We start from the raw sequence: 10847 nt of genomic DNA on the forward strand, positions 1-10847 counted from the left end.
ATCCGTAGGACTGCGTTCGGGACGGGAGTCTCTTCTGGAGCGATAGGATCGACTTCTTGACTCCGATCTACGCCGTCGGTGCCTACTGCGCTGAGTATCCATTGGTTCGGTGCGGTCCCTTTCCCTGCTGGGTTGTCGGTAAGTGCGAAAAGCGGCGTACCAGTTGGGGACATCAACCAAGGGAATCTCCAGGGCGTCGCAGAAAGAAGGAAGTTCCTCCGGGACTCGTAGCAGGGCAGTTCGGCCACGATAGGTGGCCGCTAGACCGAACGGGAACTTCCACTTGTATGGAATGCCTTTCGCCCGTAGTACATCGAGAAGTGGTCGCAGGTCCCTGCGATGTTGTAGGGTAATGCCCGATAAGTCTTGATAGATGTGGATCGTAGCGCTCCCTAGAGAGATTTGAATCCTATTTCTGGCCTTTCGTAGTATTTCTTCTTTCAGCCTATAATCTACCAGGCAGCAGACAACATCCCGTGGGGGATCTGTATCTCGGCCTTTGGGTCGTAGAGCTCTGTGAATTCTTTTGAAGGCCACCGGAGTACGAGCCGGTCTGTCCAGAAGATCGTTGAATAGATCCATGACTGTCGTCTCCAGTTGATCCGAGTCCACCGACTCGGGGAGGCCACGTACCCGAATATTGTGCCTTCTCCCTCTATTGTCCAGATCTTCCTGGTGACGTTGGAGGTCTCTCAATTGTAGCGTGTGAGTGTCTATTTTGTGGGTGACTTTACGAAGGACCGTTTCATGGTGTGTCGTGCGGTGCTCCACTTCCACTACTCTATCAGCAATGGCGCGCAAATCCAGCTGGAGATCCGCTATGGCGGCAGTAAGGGTCTCCTTAATGTCCGTCGCCACCGATCTTAGATCCATGAGACTCGGGTGTTGTTGAAGGGCGTGTAGTGAGACCTCCTGGCCCGGGACAGCTTCACTGAGTGGCGCGGGTGATTGTGCGGAGGCTGGGGCCTGCGATGAAGTGTGGCGGGAAGACGCCATATTGTCTCTCTGTGAGCGGAACAGCTCCGGAAGAGTTTGGCTAATGTTGCCGCGCTGTCGCCTCGGGGATCGGGAACGGGAGGCAGATGATGTTCTTGAGGCGGTACCCATAATCTTCGAGGTAGTTAAGAGTATAGATAAGCTTCCTTAACGGCTATAGGACCGGATCGCGGCAGGAGCTCAGCTCTCAAGCGTCCATTCCGTCCCGAGGTTAGGCCACGCCCCCATGTATTTTTTATTATGCTCCCTTTATGGGACTAAATGCATTATTGCAGGGTTGTACATTCCTCCTCCGTTCTCGGCTAATCTCCTTAAATTACTTGCGGACTACATGTCCCACTTCCCGGGAGTACCATTATTAGAAGTAGGGGATTTCAATAATTATATTGAACTAGAGAAAGACAAACTGGGTGCCAGTAGAGGGGATGGGTCACAGAATAAGCAACGGAACACACCGTTTGTGCGCCTTCTCCAGGAGATGGGTCTCACGGACGTGTAGAGGGTGCATAATCCCGATGCTAAAGTGTATTCCTGTCAGTGATCTGGGTCTGGGAAATGAAAGCATGTTACCCCTGGTTGACTCCTCAGAATATCATGCCAGGCAGATTTCTGACCATTCACCGCTGCCTGTGGATATTTGCTTGGGGGCGGTCAGGAGAGGGGGCCTTTGGAAATGAAATCCATTCTGGTTGTCTCTTATACCGAACCCAGACCTGATACAGTCTCTCCTGGTTTCCTTTTTTCAACAAAACATAGGTTCAACAGACTTGACCACGGTATGGGAAGCAGTCAAGGCTTACCTTCGTGGGCAATTCATAAGGGAAATATCCTATATTAAATCAAAAACTAAAGAATGGGAAAACTTAGTACTAGGAGAAGCGCGAAAAGCAGAAGCACTTTATGTAGCTGACCCAAATGATAATACCAAAAGAATGTGGCTGTCTTCTCAATCCTTGCTCAAAAGCCTAACCCTACAACTCGCAGAAAATAAATGGTTCTTCTTACAGCAGGCTCACTTTGAGGAAGGAGAAAATACAGGCCACATATCAGCTTTACTAGCCAAATCACAACAACCAGCATCACATATAGTGGCGACGAAGGACAAACAGGGGACACTTTGCTACTCCACACAAGCTATTATGGAGACATTTAAGAAATTTTTCCAGGATGTCTATACATCCAAAGTATACCCCTCTACAGAGGAAATTCATTCATTCCTAGATAGGCACCACATACTCCGTCTGTATAAGACAGAAGCAGACCAGTTGAAAACCCCACTGATGGAAGAGGAACTATTAGCCCTTGTACACACGGTCGGAGAATCCGTCGGAATGTGTCCTATCGGACCGTGTTGTCGGATATTCCCGACTGTGTGTGGTATGCATCGGACTGTTTCCCCTCGGAATATCAGTCTGACCCAATTTTCCAACTTGTTGGAAATATTTTCCGACCAACTGGTTCGATCGGACATACTCCGATCATGTGTAGAGAATTCCGATCGGACAAAGTGCCACGCATGCTCAGATCAAATTCCTACATCAAAGCTATTGGCTACTAGCCTGAACGTAGTCCCATCGTAACGAAATTACGTCATCACGTTCTGAATGATCAGATTTTTCGACAACTTAGTCCGACCGTGTGTATGCAACAGTTTCGGACACAATCCGTCGGACTAAATCCGACGGGCAAAATCTGACTGATTTGGTTGGCAAAATCTCCGACCGTGTGTACGTGGGCTAAGACAGACGCAGACCAGTTGAATACCCCACTGACGGAAGAGGAACTATTAGAGGCCCTAGCTCACACACAGAATGGGAAGGCACCAGGAGCTGATGGCCTGCCATCAGAGGTCTACAAACGCTATAACCCACAGCTGATCCCAATCCTTCTTCAGGTCTACAATAGAGCATTTGAAACTGGGAAACTTCCCGCCTCTATGAGTGAGGTGCTGGTGGTGGTCCTGCTGAAACCTGGTAAGGATGCCCTGTCCCCAGATTCCTACCAGCCTATTTCATTGCTTACATTTGATGTTAAGCTGCTGGCCAGGGTTCTGGCTAACAGATTGGCCAAATGTATTCAAACGGTGATACACAGAGACCAATCTGGATTTATTCCAACCAGATCGACTGCCCAAAACTTACGCAGACTATTCCTCAACTTACAAATCCCTGTAGATAACCCGGGTAATAGGGCCATTCTTTCGTTAGACGCGGCCAAAGCGTTTGACAGTGTCGAATGGCCATATCTCTGGAAAACACTGTCGAGATTCGGGATGGGCCCCTCTTTCTTAAAATCAGTTCAATTACTTTATCAAGCCCCAACGGCGAGAATGAGAATCAATGGTGACGTATCTGACCCCTTCAATCTCTTTTGAGGTACTCGACAGGGGTGCCCTTTGTCGCCCCTGTTATTTGCTCTTACGCTCGAGCCCTTGGCCATTCATGTCAGAGCCTCTCGAGACATCATTGGTTTTCACCGAGGCCTCAGACAAGATGTAATTTCTCTGTACGCGGATGATACGCTGATTTATCTTGGAGACATCGACCACTCCCTGATTTCGGTGAGCTGTCGGGGTTTAGTATTAATTGGAATAAATCTGTGATTCTTCCCTTAGACCCCCTGCCAAAACCACTACCTGAGTGTGCCAAGGACATACTCATGGTGGATAAATTCCGTTATCTAGGCATACAGGTGATGGCGGACCCCAACCAGTACCTTACTTTAAATCTGGCACCCTTCGTAAATTTAGAGGGAAATGCACTGCGTGGGTGAAGTTACCTTTATCTGTAACCGGGAGGGTGAACTTGATTAAAATGGTGTGGGCCCCACAACTCCTGTACGTATTTCATAACAACCCCATACGGATACCACAGAAATGGTTCACACAAATAGATGCCCAATTTAGAGACCTAATATGGGGAAAGAAGTCGGCAAGGATTAGCTTACATTCGTTACAATTAGTAAAAGACCAAGGTGGCTTGGCAGTCCCCCATGCTAGATATTACTTCGTAGCCTCCCAACTCCAACACTTGGGTGGCTGGGGGGAACTTGACGTTGAGGATCCTATTAGGTCCCTGCTAGTCCCACAGGACTCCACGCTTACGGCACTGTCACATTTGGAAGCAGGTCTTACTCATATATTACAATCTCTCCCTACAATAGTGCTCTTAAATACTTTATGGAAATATATCAGATCTCTTATGAATATAAAAGGAGCCTGTTCTTTCACGCCCATATCGAAGAATAAATATTATAAGGAATTATATAAACTCACAAATTCTCATCAGTGGGAGGTGGTGGGTGTGCATTACATCTCCCAGTTGTTTAGGGGTACAGTACTTAAAGAGGGATTCCACCTAAAAAAAAAATATTAAAAGCCAGCAGCTATAAATACTACAGCTGCTGACTTTTAATAAATGGACACTCACCTGTCCCGGGTTCCAGCGATGCCGGCAGCCGAGGCCGATCGATCTCTCGGCTGCTGCCGTCACCATTCTAGGTGAGGGAATCAGGAAGTGAAGCGAATCGGCTTCACTTCCTGGTTCCCTACTGCGCATGCGCGAGTCGCGCAGCGCAATAGTAATTCTCTGCGCTGTCACTGGGACCCGTGTGTGTCCCAGCAGACAGCGCGGCAGGACAGGAAATGACATAGACTCCCACGGGAGTCTATGCCCGGAAGTGGGTGTAAATACCTGTCTTTGACAAGTATCTCCACCCCCCTCCCCCCTGTAAGGTGCCAATTGTGACACCGAAGGGGGGGAGGGTTCCGATCAGCGGAAGTTCCACTTTAGGGTGGAACCCCGCTTTAAATCCTTTACAGAACTACAGGAGGAGAATTCCCAGAACACAGTTTTATCAATACCTGCAGCTTCGGCATGCAGTGCAAAGTGAGCACAGGCTGTCCTCTCTTGCGATAGTGACGCACCCCTTGATGAATGATGTGTTGCTGTCGGGAGACAGGAAGGGCATGATCTCGAGAACATACGTTAGATTACTCAACTCAACACAAGATGCCTCCAAACTGCCCTGCAGGCGGGGGTGGGAGAAGGATCTGGGCCCCATTGACGGTGAATGGTGGGAGCTTTGCCTGACATCGGCCCCACTGGTCTCAGTCTCTACTTCACACAGGCTGTTACACTTATTCTTATAACACAGAGTGTACAGAACTCCATCCAAACTGCATAAATGGGGATTTCGTAGCTCGCCACTATGCCCAAAATGTAGCAGGGATGAAGGAGATCTATTACACATGATGTGGAAATGCCCAAAAATTTTCAAATATTGGCAATACGTTCTAACAACTATATCCCAGGTATTTCAAATTCCAATTCCGCAGGAGCCAGCCATATGTCTACTTGACCCATTGGAAATACCCTCTCTCTCGCCGAGTGGCCATACCGCAGTACTACGTTTACTATCTATCACTCAAGGCAATTGCGAGATTCTGGATAACTCCGAAAGTCCCAAAAGGTAAACGATCGGTGGAATTGGTAAATAACATGCTAATAAGGGAAAAACATACCTACCAACATAGAAACGCTCTTAAAAAATTCTATGCAATGGGGCAGCCCTGGTTAGACACTCCTGGTTTAGCCGCAACCCAGCTAATTAAGGATAGGCTACTATAGGAAATAATTGTATTGCTTGCTCATGGAGGAAATAGATATACTTACACTTAGAGGACCATGGTGTACAAACACAAATTTATGAAGAGTACGGAGAGGGTATGTGTTCTTTTTCTTTATCATTTGATTTGTTTTTGTTTGGTGTGAGCGTTGTACAAACCTTGAGGATAACAGGATCTTTTTGTATAACTATAAGTTTAGAAGAAGTATTCCCCTGTAAGGACATATTGGCCCTAATAGGGGCAAGATAAATCTGCTAACCCATTGTATCCGGTACATCAGGCAACATTCTTATACTCAAGTTTACTCTATGCATACATAAGTAACTCCTGCAGATCTGTTAATATGTTGCACATTATATGACATGTATAATAACTACTGTTCTATATGTACTTGTTACAATATGAATATGCCCGTGTATGTAGTGGTATTCGGTTTTTCAATAAACTTCTTTTCTGATTGAAAAAAAAAAATATCTGTTGCATCCATAAGGACTGTACTTTATGTACTTGTTGTCGAATTGTTTTTAGACAATTTTTTAATCAGTACATCACAGGACACAGGGCCATAGTAGTTACTATGTGGGTTATAAGCCACCTTCAGGTGATGGACACTGGCACGCCCTAAGACAAGAAGTCCACTCCCTATATAACCCCTCCCACTATTGGGAGTACCTCAGTTTTATCGCCAGTGTCTAAGGTGTTTGTCACGAGTGAAGATGTGCTGTGCCGAGCTCCACTGGAGCAATCCTTGCTGGGGCTAGCCATGCAGCCAGATCCATTCAAAGTGTCTTTTAGGCCGAAGTGAATGGTACCCGGGCCTCGTGTCCAAAGAAGCGAGGTTTTGCCTGTAAACGCTTCTCTTATTAGAGAGCTGGACCCCGGGAGTACTTTTGGCATTAAGGCCATAAAGTTTTACTGGTGGTGGTGCTATTACAGGTCCAGGATTGTGGGTTTCCCTGAGGGTCCCCAGTTCCTGAAGGTTTGTTAACGGAACCCACCGTGAAGGGTGAAGATTGGGTCTGTTGGTTTTACCACAAAAAACCCTGTGGTGGGAAAGGTAAGTGCAGTTTTCTAAGAAATTTTTGAATTTTCTTATGAATGTCTCTTTTAAATTAGCGAATGTTGTCATGCCTATGTATCACCATTGGGGGCTGTATAGAGCACATACCTTCGCATGCTTCCTCAAAGAGCTCACGCTGTGTCCGGATCAACAGCTTCCTTTTCTCCAGCCAGCAGCAGACCTCCGGTAAGTCTGGGGGGAGTTTTCCTCCCCACCAGACATCCCCAACCTGTGCTCTTTGCTACCCTCTTCACGAGGAAGAAGCATCAGGAAAAAAAAAAAAACGAATGGCACGACGCCCTACTCGGTGGATTCCAGCTTTCCTGTTCGCCATTTTCCCCCTCTCAGTATGATCCCATAGGATCAGAGGCCCGCACTCGTGGGGGAAAGCATCTTTTTAAAAAAAGAGAGGGAGGGCCAGTGTGGGAAAGTGTGTTTAAAGGTACCATTATTACTTCTGCAAAAAAAAACGGAGGGACACAAGAGCAACAGGGGCATGAAAGAGGTATGGTGACACAGGCATTCCTTTTGACACATCAGGCTGAGCATTAATAGCAGCGGCAGGGCTGGAATATTGCTCAAGCAGTGGATGCATTCCTTCTGGTAGTACCTCTGCTTTGTGCATTGGGCTATGGTCAGAAGGGGGATAAAAGCACCTCAAAAAAGGGCTCTAGAAAGACTTCTACAGCCACTTGGAAGCCTAAAAACATTTCTAAAAAGATGGCATCCTTCCCTGAGAGTGTTATGGCTGGTCAGAATGAGCCATCAGGGACGTCGGTTGTTGCAGCTGCTTTTAGCACTGCAGCCCCTGTATATATTACTGAAGAGGTTGTTTCCTCAACCATTTTAGGCTTGGAACAGAAAAAAAAAATTGATGCCTTAATCACATCCCAGAGTGGGACTAAGCGTAATAGGTCCCCGTCCATGACCCAAACTGAGGAACAGGGGGCGAGAGAGGACGCTTTTCTCACAGGGGACTAGGAAGAGGCTGATGACTCCCACTCTGAAGAGTCTAATACGGATGGATCAGGTTCACAGGAAAGGTTGTTGGTACAATCTCTCACTGAATTTGTTCCGCTCTACTTTTTTGCTGAGAGTAGCGGAGTTAGTCGATGAGCCCAGTTCTTGTTTGGGTTCGCTAAAGCCTCCCCAACCTATTCATGCTTTTCCTATCCATTCATTACTGAAAAGCTTATGTATTCTGAGTGGGAGCACCCAAACTGTTTATTCCTCCAAAGAAGTTTTCAACACTTTATCCTATGGAGGAAGAGTTCAATAAGAAATGGGGGATTCCATCAATTGGCACTGCTATATGCTCTGTGAACAAGAACTTGACTTGTCCTGTAGACAATGCTCAAATGTTGAAGGATCCAACAGATAAGAAGTTGGAATTCTTATTTAAAAACAATATTTCTCTGGCAGGTTCAGTGGTTCAGCCTGCACTGGCAGCGATCGGGGTATGTCAGTCCTTAAAAGACCAGTTTAAAGAGGTGCTCAAGATTATTCCTGATAAGCAGGCCCAAAATTTGGCCGGGATATCAGAGGCGCTAAGAAAGGTTCTATTGTCCAAGCCCCACGGCTTATGCTCGGACTGGTACATGTGCGTAGAGTTCAATGGATGAAAAATTGGTTAGCCGAAGTGCCATGCAAAAAGCTCTTGGCTAGTTTTCCGTTTCATGGTAAACGGTTGTTTGGAGACGATCTGGATAAATATATCCAACGAATTTCTAATGGAAAAAGTTCCCTTTTACCAGATGAAAAGAAGTTTAAGTGTTTTTATTTTAACCACTTACAGACCGGACCATTTTGCTGGTCAAAGACCAGACCACTTTTTGCGATTCGGCACTGCGTCGCTTTAACTGACAATTGCGCGGTCGTGCGATGTGGCTCCCAAACAAAATTGATGTCCTTTTTTTCCCACAAATAGAGCTTTCTTTTGGTGGTATTTGATCACCCCTGCGGTTTTTATTTTTTGCGCTATAAACAAAAATAGAGCGACAATTTTGAAAAAAACGCATTATTTTTTACTTTTTGTTATAATAAATATCCCCCAAAAATATATTAAAAAATTTTTTTTCCCTCAGTTTAGGCCGATACGTATTCTTCTACATATTTTTGGTAAAAAAAATCGCAATAAGCGATTATTGATTGGTTTGCGCAAAAGTTATAGCGTTTACAAAATAGGGATAGTTTTATAGCATTTTTATTAATAATTTTTTATTATTTTTTTTTACTAGTAATGGCGGCGATCAGCGATTTTTATTGTGACTGCGACATTGTGGGGGACCCATCGGACATTTTTGACACATTTTGCATTTTGCAGTGATTCCTGTGTAAATGACACTGGCAGTGAAAGGGTTAACCAGTGGGTGGCAGTGTAGGGGTTAAGTGTTCCTAGGGGTGTGTTACTAACTGTGGGGGGGTTGGGCTTTCATTTAGTGAACACTGATCTCTGCTCCAATCACATGGAGCAGAGATCAGCATCACTAGTTGCTAGGCAGAATGGAGAAATGCTGTTTACACGGCTTTTCCTCCATTCAGCCATCCCGCGAGACGATCGCGGGTATGCCCGCGGCGATCGAGTTCGCGGGTCCCGCGACCGGACTCACGGGGGTCCCGACCAGCGCGGGAGCGCGCCGCCAGCGACGCGCTCCCGATGGCAGGGCGGCATTGAAGATTGGACGTACATGTACGCCAATATGCCTGCCCGTGCCATTCTGTAGACGTACATCGTCGTGCGCTGGTCGGGAAGTGGTTAAACAAGCTTCTTCTCCAATGCCAGGAGCATCTGCCTCCAGGCAGTCACAACGGTATCCACCGTCAAGTTCAAGAGGTAAACCTCAGGGTCAACCCCAGGGTCAAAAGAGGCCCTGGGGGAGGAAGCCTGCTAAACAAAATACTAAATCCTCCTTATAAAAGGGCGCCCCCGCTCGCTCGAGTCGGGGAAATACTGCAGTTCTCAAGGGTCTGGCAGAAACAGTGTCTATCTCTAGGTTACAGACTAGAGTTCTCAGAGTTCCCGTCTCCTCGTTTTCTCAGAACAAACGTTCCCAGGGACCCAGGAAAAAATAAATCTCTCTTTTTGGCTTTGGATCATCTTTTGTCTCAAAAAGTGATATTGGTGGTCCCCATGGAAGAGGGAGGGTTAGGGTTTTATTCAAACCTTTTTACGGTACCAAAACCAAACGGGGATGTCAGACCCATTTTAGATCTCAAAGATCTAAACCGTTTCTTGAATATCCACTCTTTTCGCATGGAGTCAATCTGATCAGTGGTCTCCATTCTACAAGGCGGAGAACTGCTAGCGTCAATCGACATTAATGTAGCTCAATGATAATCAATCAATCAATGCTTATCTACACGTACCTATTTTCCCCACTCACCAGAAATATCTACACTTTGAGATAGAAAATGTTAATTTTCAGTTTGTAGCTCTGCCTTTCGGTCTAGCTACTACACCTTGAGTGTTTACAAAGGTTCTGGTTCCCGCTTTAGCCAGATTAAGGGCTCAGGGGATAATGATTCTGGATTATTTAGACGATCTTCTCTTGATAGATCAGTCGGTAGCCCGCTTAAACCAGAGTTTGGTCACCACAGTCAGCTACCTGGAATACCTAGGTTGGATTCTCAACCTAGAGAAATCCTCCTTAAAACAATAAAGGAGATTGCAGTACTTGGGGCTGATCATAGATACAGCTCAGAAGAGGGTGTTCTTGTCCGAGGCAAAGATCAGTTCCATAAGGGAACTGATTAAGGTGGTCAAAGCAAAAAAGAATCCTTCTATTCGACTTTGCATGAGATTGTTGGGAAATATGGTAGCTTCATTTGAGGCTTTTCCTTATGTGCAGTTTCATTCAAGATCCAAGCTCTAGACTCCCCGATGTGTTTATCCCCCAAAGTGTATCAAAGCCTCAGTTGGTGGTTAATATCCAAGAATCTTCAGAAAGGAAAGTCCTTTCTACCAGTTACCTGGAAGGTGGTGACAACAGATGCCAGCCTTCTGAGCTGGGGAGAAGTCCTGGAAGAAGCATCTGTCCAAGGAAAATGGTCCAAAACAAAAATGACCTTGCCGATCAATATTCTAGAGATTCGGGCATCACGCCTCGCCCTGGAGGCCCGGACGCTCAGATTACGGAATTGTCAGGATCCAATTCGACAATGCCA

Source organism: Lithobates pipiens, unplaced genomic scaffold (genome assembly GCF_037356315.1).
Source record: "Lithobates pipiens isolate NorthernLeopardFrog02 unplaced genomic scaffold, aLitPip1_a1.2 Scaffold_27, whole genome shotgun sequence".
In the NCBI taxonomy this organism is placed as follows: Eukaryota; Metazoa; Chordata; class Amphibia; order Anura; family Ranidae; genus Lithobates; species Lithobates pipiens.